Genomic DNA, 13,751 nt, shown 5'->3' on the forward strand with positions numbered 1-13,751 from the left:
CACCCATATGCATTAAGGGCTAGCTCTGGCTGCACATCTTTTATCAGGCAAACCAGTAAACAGATAGGCTAAATAAACGATTGAATTACAGTCAATTGAACATCTACAATGCACAGAAAAAAAGATTTGACCAGGAGTAGGCTACTTCTGATGGCTAAATACTTCGAATGATTTTTTGTTTGCCCCTCACATCAATCAATGAAATATATAAATCAAACCCACCTCCACAGAGTTGTTGTCCAAGTTGGCACATCGCAGGGTAACAAGCTCACGGCATCTTGAGTACAACTGTGCAAAGTTTTCCCCCTCTTGAATTTCGACACACCTGTCAAAGATTTTACGCTTCTGTTCGCTGAATATCCTAACAATCACACACACAGGCTTTGCAGGATTCCCCTCCACAGGCATGTTTCTTCCACAAATCTTTATCTAAAGTGAAAGGGGCAATTTGATTGGTTTTCGACGTCACGTGACCTCAACCTGCAGTCGATTTCGATTTTTTTTTTCATTTTGCATTTTCTTCAAGTGGCGATTCCGAGAACCAACTAATCGAATTGGTGTGGCCTTAGTTCGTTATATGTGAAAGTTCGTCGTAAAAGAGTACATTATAGTAGGATTGCAGTGTATATTGTTCAGTACTGGAAAGTTGGATAACACTTTCAATGAACAGCTCTGATCAGACTTTCTCTCACTGCTGTCTCTCTATGAGACTTTTATTATTAACATATAATAATCATAGTTCTGAATTTACCTGAAGTAGTCACATATTTTAAATGTGTATTGACAGAATTCAACTGGCCTTCGACTTCCAATAGAAGTGAGTTGCAGGTTTTCTGTTTTTTTTTCCTCGCTACAGAAAAATGTATCCATCATCCCATTCATTGTAATCATATATACTGTATGTTACAGATGTCATGGATAGAAATTAGATTGAAACTTTGTGCTTGCTTCCGGTCCACTTTGAGTCTACTGTCAATCTAACACTGTGTCTGAGCAGGTTAAAGTCGAGTTGTTGTTCGTTATTCTCTGTGTGAAAGCCTGTCCTCATAATCAGGCTTGATCTGGGATCACTCATTCACATCACTTGGTTCACAGGAAACAGGCAGCGTGTGTGTGTCCTTGCGTCCCTATGATTCATCGTATTCCTCCTCATGCTGAAAATCATTGTAAAAATCTGTGCATTTCTCTCAGTGAGATGCCCGTCCTCAGCAAGACATCTCCTCAGGTGGCAGTATGTCTCAGTAAAATGGCCATCAGACCTTCAGAGTTATTTCTGTGTTCATTTTTCACCTGTTGTTTTCCTGTCCTTCTGTCTTCCTGCACTGTCAGAAAACCTACCAGGTTTTCTGATTATTAAGAATGCTCTGTGAGGAATATTACTGGCCAGAGCTTGAGGAACTTGATCAGCCAATTATGCACTCATCTCCAGAATTATTAGTAACATATGCAATAAGCTTAAATATAGACAAGAATAATTGCCACCATTACAATTCAATATTTGGCAAAGTCTCCCTGGAGAGAATGAACTGCAGAAGAGCGGACTGAGCCTCTTCCTGTGATGTCTGACAAGGTTGGCCACACTTGTAGAAGCTCCATATTTCTTCAGTTGGCATATGCAGAGAGATATGACTGAAATGCAAAACATGAATGCGCTGCTAGTTCCAGCATTTTTCTGTTGATTCGGAATTGTCTAGTGTCCTTGTCTTGTTATAACATCCATCTAGAGCCATGTACATGCCATCTCCTGGCAGAAGCAGCCAGGCTTCAAGGTGATGATGATATCATGAATCTTCACAAGAGATAGTTTTCACTGGCTATAAAGGTATCCTTCTTGTATACAGCCCCCTTTCTGCAACAAACACAATGATTGTGTATATGACTGAAACTTCTCATGGTGTCATCTAACACCTGAATCAGGATGTGTTGAAAAATGGCTGTGCACCACTGCACCCATATGGTCACTGTTGTTATTCTAGCAACATCACACCAGTGGACTTGATTTACACTTATCCTTCTCTCAGCATGTATGGTGTTAAGGTGGGTACTTCAGAATTTTGCACATATGGGCTCTCAAATGGCGCAACCTCAGAGATGAAAAAGGTCATAATAACATGGCTAAGGTTTATCAGGCCGATTTTGGTCTGGGCTTAAACAATTATCATCACTAGTGGCAACCGGTGGTTATTAAAATAGGGAAAAAAGAAGAATGAGATATTTTTACTATGGAGTATATATACATGTCCCCCATATATGGGTTTCCTCCAGGTGCTCCAGTCCAAAGACCTGGCTTAGTTCAAGTGGGTACTCTAAATTGCCCATAGGTGTGAATGTGGGTGTGAATAGTTGTTTGTTTCTGTGTAGCCCTGTGATAGATTGGCGACCTGCCCAGGGTGTACCCGCCTTTCACCCAAAGTCAGCTGGGATTGGCTCCAGTTTCCCCCATGACCCTGAAGGATAAGTGATAATTGGATGGATGGACGAACGGACGGATGTATGGACGGTAGAAGAAGAAGAAGAAGAAGAAGAAGAAGAGGAAACCTTTATTTGTCACATGCACACTTCAAGCACAATGAGATTCATCCTCTGCATTTAACCCATCTGAAGCAGTGAACACACGCACACACCCAGAGCAGTGGGCAGGGCAGCCACACTCTAAATTGCCCATAGGTGTGAATGTGCCCAGGGTGCAGTCAGGGGTTAAGTACCTTGCTCAAGGGCACTTCAGCCCAAGGCCGCCCCACGTTAACCTAACTTCTTTCTTCTGATTGGATGAATGGATGTATGGACGGTAGGTATTGTGTGAAAATGTCATTTTGATCTCAAGTGAGAAAGTGAAGAAAGACAGATAACAAATTCCAGACAAGCTGAACCATCATTTGCCGTGTTTGTTTTGATCTGTAGCCTTGTTTGTTGATCACATCCCTGAAGAGCTGAAATGACTGGCTGAGACTCTAATAGGCTCTTTGCAGCTAGAGGTCATGTGCTTGGATACCACCTAGCCCATACTGGAGAGCAAGTTTTCAGGTAAACAAAACCCTCGACAAGGTCAAGCACAAAAGTTTCAGCAGTTTATAGCACTTAATCTCTTTCTTTTTCTCGAAGAATTGTCAACATAGTTTTCTAAGTTTACTTTAGGCTCATTTTTACAAGAAAAAAAAATATTTTATCACAAAGGCATTGGCTTTCAATGGACGCCGTTTGGATCTTCTTGGCCAAACAACATGGCGACTTCGCAAGGTATGTGCACTAAAAAAATCTGTAAAAACACTTATTTTAATTCTGACAACTCAAAGTAGCTCCATAACAAAAGTTTTTAAGGTTGTTTTTGTAAGGTTTGTCTACATCTTGAAGATATAAATCAACAATATTACTCTAAGGATAACACGAAGCTCTGCTCTTTCCCCCTTATCAGCTGTGTATACGTGACAAATAAAGGCTTCTAATTCTAAAAATCTAATCAGACATTTTCTGTAACCCTGTGATTTTTACTGCCAACAAAATCGGCGAATCAACAGACTTCACTTTTATGAAGTCTAAATCTCATTCGGCCAGATAATGCATACACAGTGGATATGAGTAAACAATCCTGTTGCCATAGCAACATGATTCTTGCTGTCTAAATAGAGCGCTTTTCTCAGTGAATAAAACCGAACAAAAGCATGTCACATAAAATGATTGATGTGCCATTGATGCGCTGTAATAAGTATGTGTTATCATCGTGGTAAAATGTTCATTTATATCTTCAAGATGGAGGCAAATCTTACAAAAACAACTATATACCTTGAAAACTTTTATTATGGAGATGCTTTAAGCTGTTAGAATTAAAATAAGTGCTTTTAAATTTTTTTTTTTGGTGTACATGCCTTGTGAAGTCGCCATGTTGTTTGGCTGTGAAAATACAAACGCCATCCGTTAAAAGTCAATGCCTTCGCAATAAAATCTTTTTTTTTCCTGTAAAAATGAGCCTAAAGTAAACTTGGGAAACAACTTCGACAATTCTTCTAGAAAAGGAAAGAGACTAAGCGCTATAAACTGCTGAAACGTTTGTGCTTGACCTTGTCAAGGGTTTTATTTACTGGAAATCTTGCTCTCCAGTATGGCATTACTATGTGGTATCTGAGCACATGACCTCTAGCTGCAAAGAGCCTATTCTGGTCAAATCTTATAGTGTGCGTGGCACTTGATAACTTAAAATAAATAAATAAATATATATATATATATATATATATATATATATATATATATATAAAATCTCATCTCATTATCTCTAGCCGCTTTATCCTTCTACAGGGTTGCAGGCAAGCTGCAGCCTATCCCAGCTGACTACGGGTGAAAGGCGGGGTACACCCTGGACAAGTCGCCAGGTCATCACAGGGCTGACACATAGACACAGACAACCATTCACACCTATGGTCAATTTAGAGTCACCAGTTAGCCTAACCTGCATGTCTTTGGACTGTGGGGGAAACCGGAGCACCCGGAGGAAACCCACGCGGACACGGGGAGAACATGCAAACTCCACACAGAAAGGCCCTCGCCGGCCACGGGGCTCGAACCCAGGACCTTCTTGCTGTGAGGCGACAGTGCTAACCACTACACCACCGTGCCGCCATATATATATATATATAATATCTAGGCTCTCCATCATTTTCAGTATTGGCTAGGAATGCATAAATCTTTTTGTGTGGCTCATGCATAAGGTTCACAACCCGAAAGAGCCCAGTTGTCCTGTTGTCTGTGTGTGAAAGGCTTAAATAGCTTGTGTATACAAAAATGTCAAAACTAGCACTCTCATGCAAGCAAGGTTTGGCTTTGTATGTGACATTATACGAGAGCAGAGGACATGACTGTAAAAGTATATTAGCATTTACTCTTCTGAATTAGTAGCTATCATGGGGAAACCTAATAACTGGTTACGAATATTGGAATATTGGGATAAACTTATTAATATGAAGAACACAAACATTTTAAAACCATAATTAGCATTCTATATTCAAGTCTTACAACAGCTGACTCATTTACTTCAGTATTACTTGATAGGACTCCATCTGCTGCAGGTGTAATTAATGCAGAGTCTACTGGAGCCTTAAGGGCCCTAAAGAGGGTACAGGGGCTCGAAGGAGTAATGCAGCCTCATTTTCTCTCCCTTCATGTTTCCTGTATCTGATTATAGGCATCAAGTTCAAGTTCTTTGTTGCTATATGCACACAAAAATGCTATTTAATGACATCCATAGTTTGCAATTTCACCTTTATAAGTTTAAATTGCTTTCTACATTTGTGTGTAGTGTCTATGGACAATATATAGAACTTAGAAGGGTTAGTAAGACTGGCTGTTTTTACTTACATTTTTGAACAAACAAAAATACAAAGAGAAAGGTCTTCAAAAAGTGAACGTACATTGTTTAGGGCAGATCGGCATAGGCAGTATACACTCACTTGTCACTTTATTAGGAATACCCATCCACCTGCTGTTTGATGCAGTTCTCTGATCAGCCGATCCCTTGACAGCAGCACAATGCACATACAGATACAAATCAAGCACTTCAGTTAATGTTCACTTCAAACATCAGAATGGGAAAAATTGTGATCTCTGTGACTTTCACTGTGGCATGGGTGTTGGTTTGAGCCAGATGGACTGGTTTGAGTATTTCAGAAACTGCTGATCTCCTGGGGCTTTCACACACAACAGTCTCTAGAGTTTACACAGAATGGTGCGAAAAACAAAAAACTGCATGAGTGACAGTTCTGTGGGTGGAAATGTCTTGTTGATAAGAGAGGTCAGAGGAAAATGTCCAGATTGGTTTGAGCTGCCAGGAAGGATATATGATCATATCATCACTCTTTACAACCATGGTGAGCAGAAAAGCATCTCAGCATGCAACAGCAGACGACCACATTGGGTTCCACTCCTGCAGCCAAGAACAAGAATCTTAGAATCAAGAACAAGTTCCTATTAAAGTGGCTGGTGAGTGTACTTCATATTTACTTGCAGCTTTTTTTTTTTTTTTCTATTTGTTTTTGGTCCTTTGGTGGAAAAGTAGTCTTCTACCAATTACTGTATCAGTTGCTTTCAGTAAAAGTGACCGCCAAATTAATAACTGCAAATGGAAATGGGAATGATCTAAGAATCTGAAACATCACTGAATATTCCAACCCTGATCTCAGGAAAAGAAGAATGAAAATGTTCAGAACATGATGATTTCTGTCTGACATGCCAAATAATACACATTTCCTGCTTTGAGGATCTGAGTTTTCATGAATTCATGCAGGGTCCACTGGTTACCTTGCCACTGGCACAAACTGTCACACTGAGGCACTAAATCAGTGTGAGCAATGCTCTGGACATGCTGAACAAATCATGTCTCCGTCCGTTGGCTTCCACTTGAGGTAGGACAAATAATCCCCGTGTGGATTTTTATTTTTATTTATTAAAAAAAAAAATCAGTGTAACATTTAAAAAAGGTTGAGGACACTGCTTTGGTATTTACATGCCTATTAGCGTGAAGATTTTGTTAAAATCTCAGTAATATATGAATGGATAATGCTGAAGAGTTTCTGCATATACAGTACAGTGGTGCTTGAAAGTTTGTGAACCCTTTAGAATTTTCTATATTTCTGCATAAATATGACCTAAAACATCATCAGATTTTCACACAAGTCCTAAAAGTAGATAAAGAGAACCCAGTTAAACAAATGAGACAAAAATATTATACTTGGTCATTTATTTATTGAGGAAAATGATCCAATATTACATATCTGTGAGTAGCAAAAGTATGTGAACCTTTGCTTTCAGTATCTGGTGTGACCCCCTTGTGCAGCAATAACTGCAACTAAACATTTCCAGTAACTGTTGATCAGTCCTGCACACCGGCTTGGAGGAATTTTAGCCCATTCCTCCATACAGAACAGCTTCAGCTCTGGGATGTTGGTGGGTTTCCTCACATGAACTGCTCGCTTCAGGTCCTTCCACAACATTTTGATTGGATTAAGATCAGGACTTTGACTTGGCCATTCCAAAACATTAACTTTATTCTTCTTTAACCATTCTTTGGTTGAATGACTTGTGTGCTTAGGGTCGTTGTCTTGCTGCATGACCCACCTTCTCTTGAGATTCAGTTCATGGACAGATGTCCTGACATTTTCCTTTAGAATTTACTGGTATAATTCAGAATTCATTGTTCCATCAATGATGGCAAGCCGTCCTGGCCCAGATGCAGCAAAACAGGCCCAAACCATGATACTACCACCACCATGTTTCACAGATGGCATAAGGTTCTTATGCTGGAATGCAGTGTTTTCCTTTCTCCAAAAATAACGCTTCTCATTTAAACCAGAAAGTTCTATTTTGGTCTGATCCGTCCACAAAACATCTTTCCAGTAGCCTTCTGGCTTGTCCATGTGTTCTTTAGCAAACTGCAGACGGGCAGCAATGTTCTTTTTGGAGAGGAGTGGCTTTCTCCTTACAATCCTGCCATGCACACCATTGTTGTTCAGTGTTCTCCTGATGTTAGACTCATGAACCTTAACATTAGCTAATGTGAGGGAGGCCTTCAGTTGCTTAGAAGTTACCCTGGAGTCCTTTGTGACCTCACCAACTGTTACGCACCTTGCTCTTGGAGTGATCTTTGTTGGTCAACCACTCCTGGGGAGGGTAACGATGGTCTTGAATTTCCTCCATTTGTACATAATCTGTCTGACTGTGGATTGGTGGAGTCCAAACTCTTTAGAGATGGTTTTGTAACCTTTTCCAGCCTGATGAGCATCAACAACACTTTTTCTGAGATCCTCAGAAATCTCCTTTTGTTCGTGCCATGATACACTTCCACAAACGTGTTATGAAGATCAGACTTTGATAGATCCCTGTTCTTTAAATAAAACAGGGTGCCCACTCACACCTGATTGTCATCCCATTGATTGAAAACACCTGACTCTAATTTCACCTTCAAATTAACTGCCAATCCTAGAGGTTCACATACTTTTGCCACTCCCAGATATGTAATATTGGATCATTTTCCTCAATAAATAAATGACCAAGTATAATATTTTTGTCTTATTTGTTTAACTGGGTTCTCTTTATCTACTTTTAGGACTTGTGTGAAAATCTGATGATGTTTTAGGTCATATTTATGCAGAAATATAGAAAATTCTAAAGGGTTCACAAACTTTCAAGCACCACTGTACATTAACTGTAATCCTTCAGTATATTTCAAATAAACAATGAGTACAGATAGAACAATATGGGCAATGTAGAGCTGTCAGTTGACCGAATTGTCATGTCTTTGGACTGTGTGAGGAAACCAGAACACCCGGAGGAAACCCATACTGGCATGAGAACATGCAAACTCCACTTATACCCCTTTTTGACCAAAAGGGAACGGGCTCTTGAACCAGTTCCATTCAGGATTCTTTGAACTCGGTGCCAGGTTGTGATTCAGCGCACGTTTTTACCAATTTTGAATATTGTGATCAAGGATGTGTCATGAACGGAGGGTGTTACACAATACAAAATAGGACTAAACAGCAGTAGCAAGATGGTGGCATGCATTGATTACCTCTGAGCTTTTGTTCTGTTTTTGCAGATATTTGTTTCTAGTCCATTGTTTTCTGAAGATGTATTAAATACGATGAACCAGCCACAGATGTTGCTGAAATAAGACTCCACATCAACTTAGCAGAAACCAAATTTCAGGAAATGAAACCAAAACTTTGGAGTTTCAACATCAAATTATCAGTATGTATGCTATTTTTGAATACTTTTGTCACGAGTCGTCTTACCTACTCAGCACAGACATTGAATCTGACTGCTAATCAGGCAAACAAAGGTGACAGCTGCTACTATGGTATGTTCCGTAGAATGGTTAAAAATGGCCACATCAGGAAAGATGGAAATGATCTAAAGAAAGCTGATGACAAAGAGAATAATAACTAGGATGTCGACTTTCAATATTGCTATTCAAATGCTGATCTTCTTCGCATCGGCAGAAACACCTCAATAACTGACTTTGCAACTACATTATAGGGGATACGTATACCTTTTTCTCTCCCTCTCTCCCTCTCCCCTCCCCCCAAATCTGTCCCTCTGAGTTACATTTCGGTCCTGGGATCGAGATGCTGACCTCTTCTGCTCCTCGGACCTGCCTGATCCATCCTGGTGCCCTGTGTCTGGTTGGAGTCTTATCGCATTGCTCCTGTGGAGGACGGCCCCATGAGGACAGTTGAAAGTCACATGTGGAGGATGCTCTGGACTCTTACAGTAATGCTTTTATGGCTGAGGACTATAGTTGACTTGCTAACTTTAGGACTGCAGTTGTCATGAACAGTTTTGCACTCAAGTTTCCATCAGTGAAGAGTTTATAACATCAATGAAACTGACTTCATGTTAAAACTGTTAATGTTATAGTCATGCTGTCTGTTGTTGCCCAGTTGAGGATGGGTTCCCTTTTGAGTCTGGTTCCTCTCGAGGTTTCTTCCTCATGTCGTCTGAGGGAGTTTTTCCTTGCCACCATCGCCACAGGCTTCTCATTGGGGATTTAGGGATAAAATTAGCTCATATTTTAAGTCGTTCAAATTCTGTAAAGCTGCTTTGTGATAATGTTTATTGTTAAAAGCGCTATACAAATAAACTTGACTTGACTTGACCTTGCCCATGTTGCTCGGTGACAAAATCTCAATACAGCCAAACAGCTACTTTTTCAATGATAATAAATGTGCAAAAATGGGTCGGCCGACAGAGACATTGGAACAAAGAGTGCTGGATGCTCAAAACCTGACAGCAGATGAATTCTACCAAAAGACTCTCAAGGGAAAGATTTAACATATGATCTGAAAGGATCACTCAAAGACAACAAATGCAGACATGAGCTAAATCTCTCATTCTCATTATATCTAGCCGCTTTACAGGGTCGCAGGCAAGCTGGAGCCTATCCCAGCTGACTATGGGTGAAAGGCGGGGTACACCCTGGAGAAGTCTCCAGGTCATCACAGGGCATGAGCTAAATCTATATAACCTTTTTCCACTGCGTTGTCCATTGCTGTGCTATGCTTCCTGTCCAAACTAATGATACGCCCACTGATGTCATCATGGTTCATGCTGGAAAAATCAGCTGTACTATATTTTGGTTCCAGCTGGGAACCAACTTTTCAGGTTCCAAACTAATCTATTTTTGGTCGAAATGCTCTGAAAGGCTCAAAATTTGGTGCGGGAACAAGAACAGAACCCATTCCCTGTTGGTCGAAAAGGGGTAACAGAAAGGCCCTGGTCAACTGGCAGGTTCAAACCCAGAACCTGCTATTATAATAATAATAATAATAATAATAATAATAATAATTGCAGAATTTGCAATTGACACCCTTGACTTAGAGCCTGAATTCTTTGTACTAGCATGAGGATGAGATGAGATGAGCATGAGGATGAGTGGCATGGTGGTGTAGTGGTTAGCACTGTTTCCTCATAGCAAGAAGGTTCTGGGTTCAAGCCCAGTGGCTGACGGGGGCCTTTCTGTGCAGAGATTGCATGTTCTTCCCGTGTCTGTATGGGTTTCCTCTGGGTGCTCCGGTTTCCCCCACAGTTCAAAGACATGTGGTTAGGTTAACATGGGGCAGCCATGGCCTGAGGTTGGACTGAAGTGCCCTTGAGCAAGGCATCTAACCCACAACTGCTCCCCCTGCTCTGGGTATGTGTGTGTGCTCATTGCTCACTTGTGTGTGCATGTGTGTGTTCACTGCTTCAGATGGGTTTAATGCAGAGGTTAAATTTCACTGTGTGCTTAAATCTGTGCTTGAGTGTATGTATGACAAAGGCTTCTTGGCTTCTTGGATATTTTTCACTTCTGTGATTCACTTTGGGTAATTCATTTCAAAACTTCTTTCCTTGTATGTTTCCTTGAGATCTGTGAGATTTATGTATCCTTTTGCAATAAGCTATGCATAATTTCACATTCCAGGGTGATGATGATGATGATGATTATTATTATTATTATTATTATTATTATTATTATTATCCATCCATCCATTATCTGTAGCTGCTTTATCCTGTTCTACAGGGTCGCAGGCAAGCTGGAACCTATCCCAGCTGACTATGGGCGAAAGGTGGGGTACTAGACAAGTCACCAGGTTGTCGCAGGGTGACACAGAGAGACAAACAACCATTCACACTCACATTCACACCTACGGTCAATTTAGAGTCACCAGTTAACCTAACCTGCATGTCTTTGGACTGTGGGGGAAACCGCAGCACCCAGAGGAAACCCACACAGACATGGGAAGAACATGCAATCTCTGCACAGAAAGGCCCCCGTCAGCCACTGGGCTTGAACCCAGAACCTTCTTGCTATGAGAAAACAGTGCTAACCACTACACCACTGTGCCGCCCCATTATTATTATTATTATTATTATTATTATTATTATTGTTGTTGTTGTTGTTAATAATAATAAAAATAATAAATTCTAATCCATGTGGCATAAAGGAACTCCTTATCCCCATCACCAATGTTTTAACAGCAACAAAGGAGTGGATGAGGGACACAGGGTGGCCAGATTGGGCATATTGCCTTCCTATTGCTCTTCTTATTATCACATTGGGATATTTAAAAAAAATAAATAAATAAATAAATAATAATAATAATAATAATAATAATAATAATAAGGATGTAGTAGAATTATTGAATCTTTCAAAAATGTTTTCATTACTAGAACAAAACTCAAAGTAACTGCTGAGTATTAAATCTATTTCATCATCCTTCAGTGTGTAAAAATTAGCACTCTTTGACTCAGACTAATGGTTTATATTCATAAAAATGGTGAATTAACCTCACAGGTAACAGGTATTCATGGACAGAATTTGGTTCTTTACTAAGTAAACAATGAACTTTGAAACTTAGGAATAAATCAAACTTTTTAAGAGGTTGTTGTCTGCAACAAAACTAGCACTAACACTGATTAACACAGTGATTCATTTACTTATATTTATTTACTAGTTGGCCTGTTATTTTTGTAGAATAGTCAAGTTGTAAAAATGTATGTTGTCCCACTGGTACGGTCTCTTCTTAATAAAATTAGTAAGATTATTTAGTTGTGGGGACAGCTGAGTAACAGTCAGCTTATGTGTAGGCTACTCCTCAATCGGCACTACACTGAAAAAAACCCACCCCTCATAATAACTGAAAGATTGACATAATACCAAGTAAACGAACTGGAAAGTAAATTAATAATACAAACAAACCGATCCATTATTAATAGAGAATGAAATTATATATAGTGTATTGTAGAAGATATGGATGAGATAAAATGTATGTATTTATTGATTAATTTATTACATTGTTATTGAATATATACATAATTTAAATACGTCCATTCGTCAATTTAATGAACTTATATTAATATTTGGAAAATATTTTGTATTTTCTTCATTCTGAAGTTTTCAACCACAAGAAAATTCGTTATCATTCAGAACCAGATAATCATAAAGCAGATGAAAGATTGTCCACATATAAATCATTTCACTTGTCTTCCATCACTGTGTTCCTGACTGTTGGTCCCCAGTGGACATTCCAGGCTCTGGTTGTCTCTGAGGCGTCCCTCTTGTATATTTATAACTCAATGTTGGCATTATTTGTCAATCAACAGCATCCTTCGCTCCCACTGGTAGTCACCTTAATCGTGTTACATCAAAGTTGAGATTAATTTCGCTCAGTACCTGCCCACTTTGTGTCACTAGCAGTTATTAGCCTGTTATCGCTACAAGTCACTGAATTTCATTAACATTCAATGGTCTCTGGTCACTACAATTAAATACATTTATTAATAAATTTAATTAATTTAAAATATGAAAAATATATGTTGATTAATAAGCAATTATTTAATTTCTTATGGCGGCACGGTGGTGTAGTGGTTAGCACTGTCACTTCACAGCAAGAAGGTCCTGGGTTTGAGGCTGGCAAGGGCCTTTCTGTGCGGAGTTTGCATGTTCTCCCCGTGTCCGCGTGGGTTTCCTCCGGGTGCTCCGGTTTCCCCCACAGTCCAAAGACATGCAGGTTAGGTTAACTGGTGACTCTAAATTGACCGTAGGTGTGAATGTGAGTGTGAATGGTTGTCTGTGTCTATGTGTCAGCCCTGTAATGACCTGGCGACTTGTCCAGGGTGTACCCCGCCTTTCGCCCGTAGTCAGCTGGGATAGGCTCCAGCTTGCCTGCGACCCTGCACAGGATAAGCGGCTACAGATAATGGATGGATTAAATTCTTATACTGTTGTATTATTTCATTATTTGTTATTAAATCGATCAGAATAATAATAATAATAATAATAATAATAATAATAATAATAAAAAATAGGCATAAAACCAAATTTTAAATAGTTAGAATTAAAAATTTAGGGCTATAACAATACATCACAATGCCAAAATAAATAAATAAATAAATGAAATTTAAAAAGTGATAATGTTCATAGTTGGAATCAGTGGAACATATTTATTTAGAATGATATGGTGAACCTGTAGTACATTTTGTTTCCAATATTAAACCTCCGTTCATAGCCATTTTTTAAAATGTATTTTTTATATATTTATACAGGGCGGCACGGTGGTGTAGCGGTTAGCGCTGTCGCCTCACAGCAAGAAGGTCCGGGTTCGAGCCCTGTGGCCGGCGAGGGCCTTTCTGTGTGGAGTTTGCATGTTCTCCCCGTGTCCGCGTGGGTTTCCTCCGGGTGCTCCGGTTTCCCCCACAGTCCAAAGACATGCAGGTTAGGTTAACTG

Source organism: Neoarius graeffei, chromosome 19, assembly GCF_027579695.1.
Source record: "Neoarius graeffei isolate fNeoGra1 chromosome 19, fNeoGra1.pri, whole genome shotgun sequence".
Classification (NCBI taxonomy): domain Eukaryota; kingdom Metazoa; phylum Chordata; class Actinopteri; order Siluriformes; family Ariidae; genus Neoarius; species Neoarius graeffei.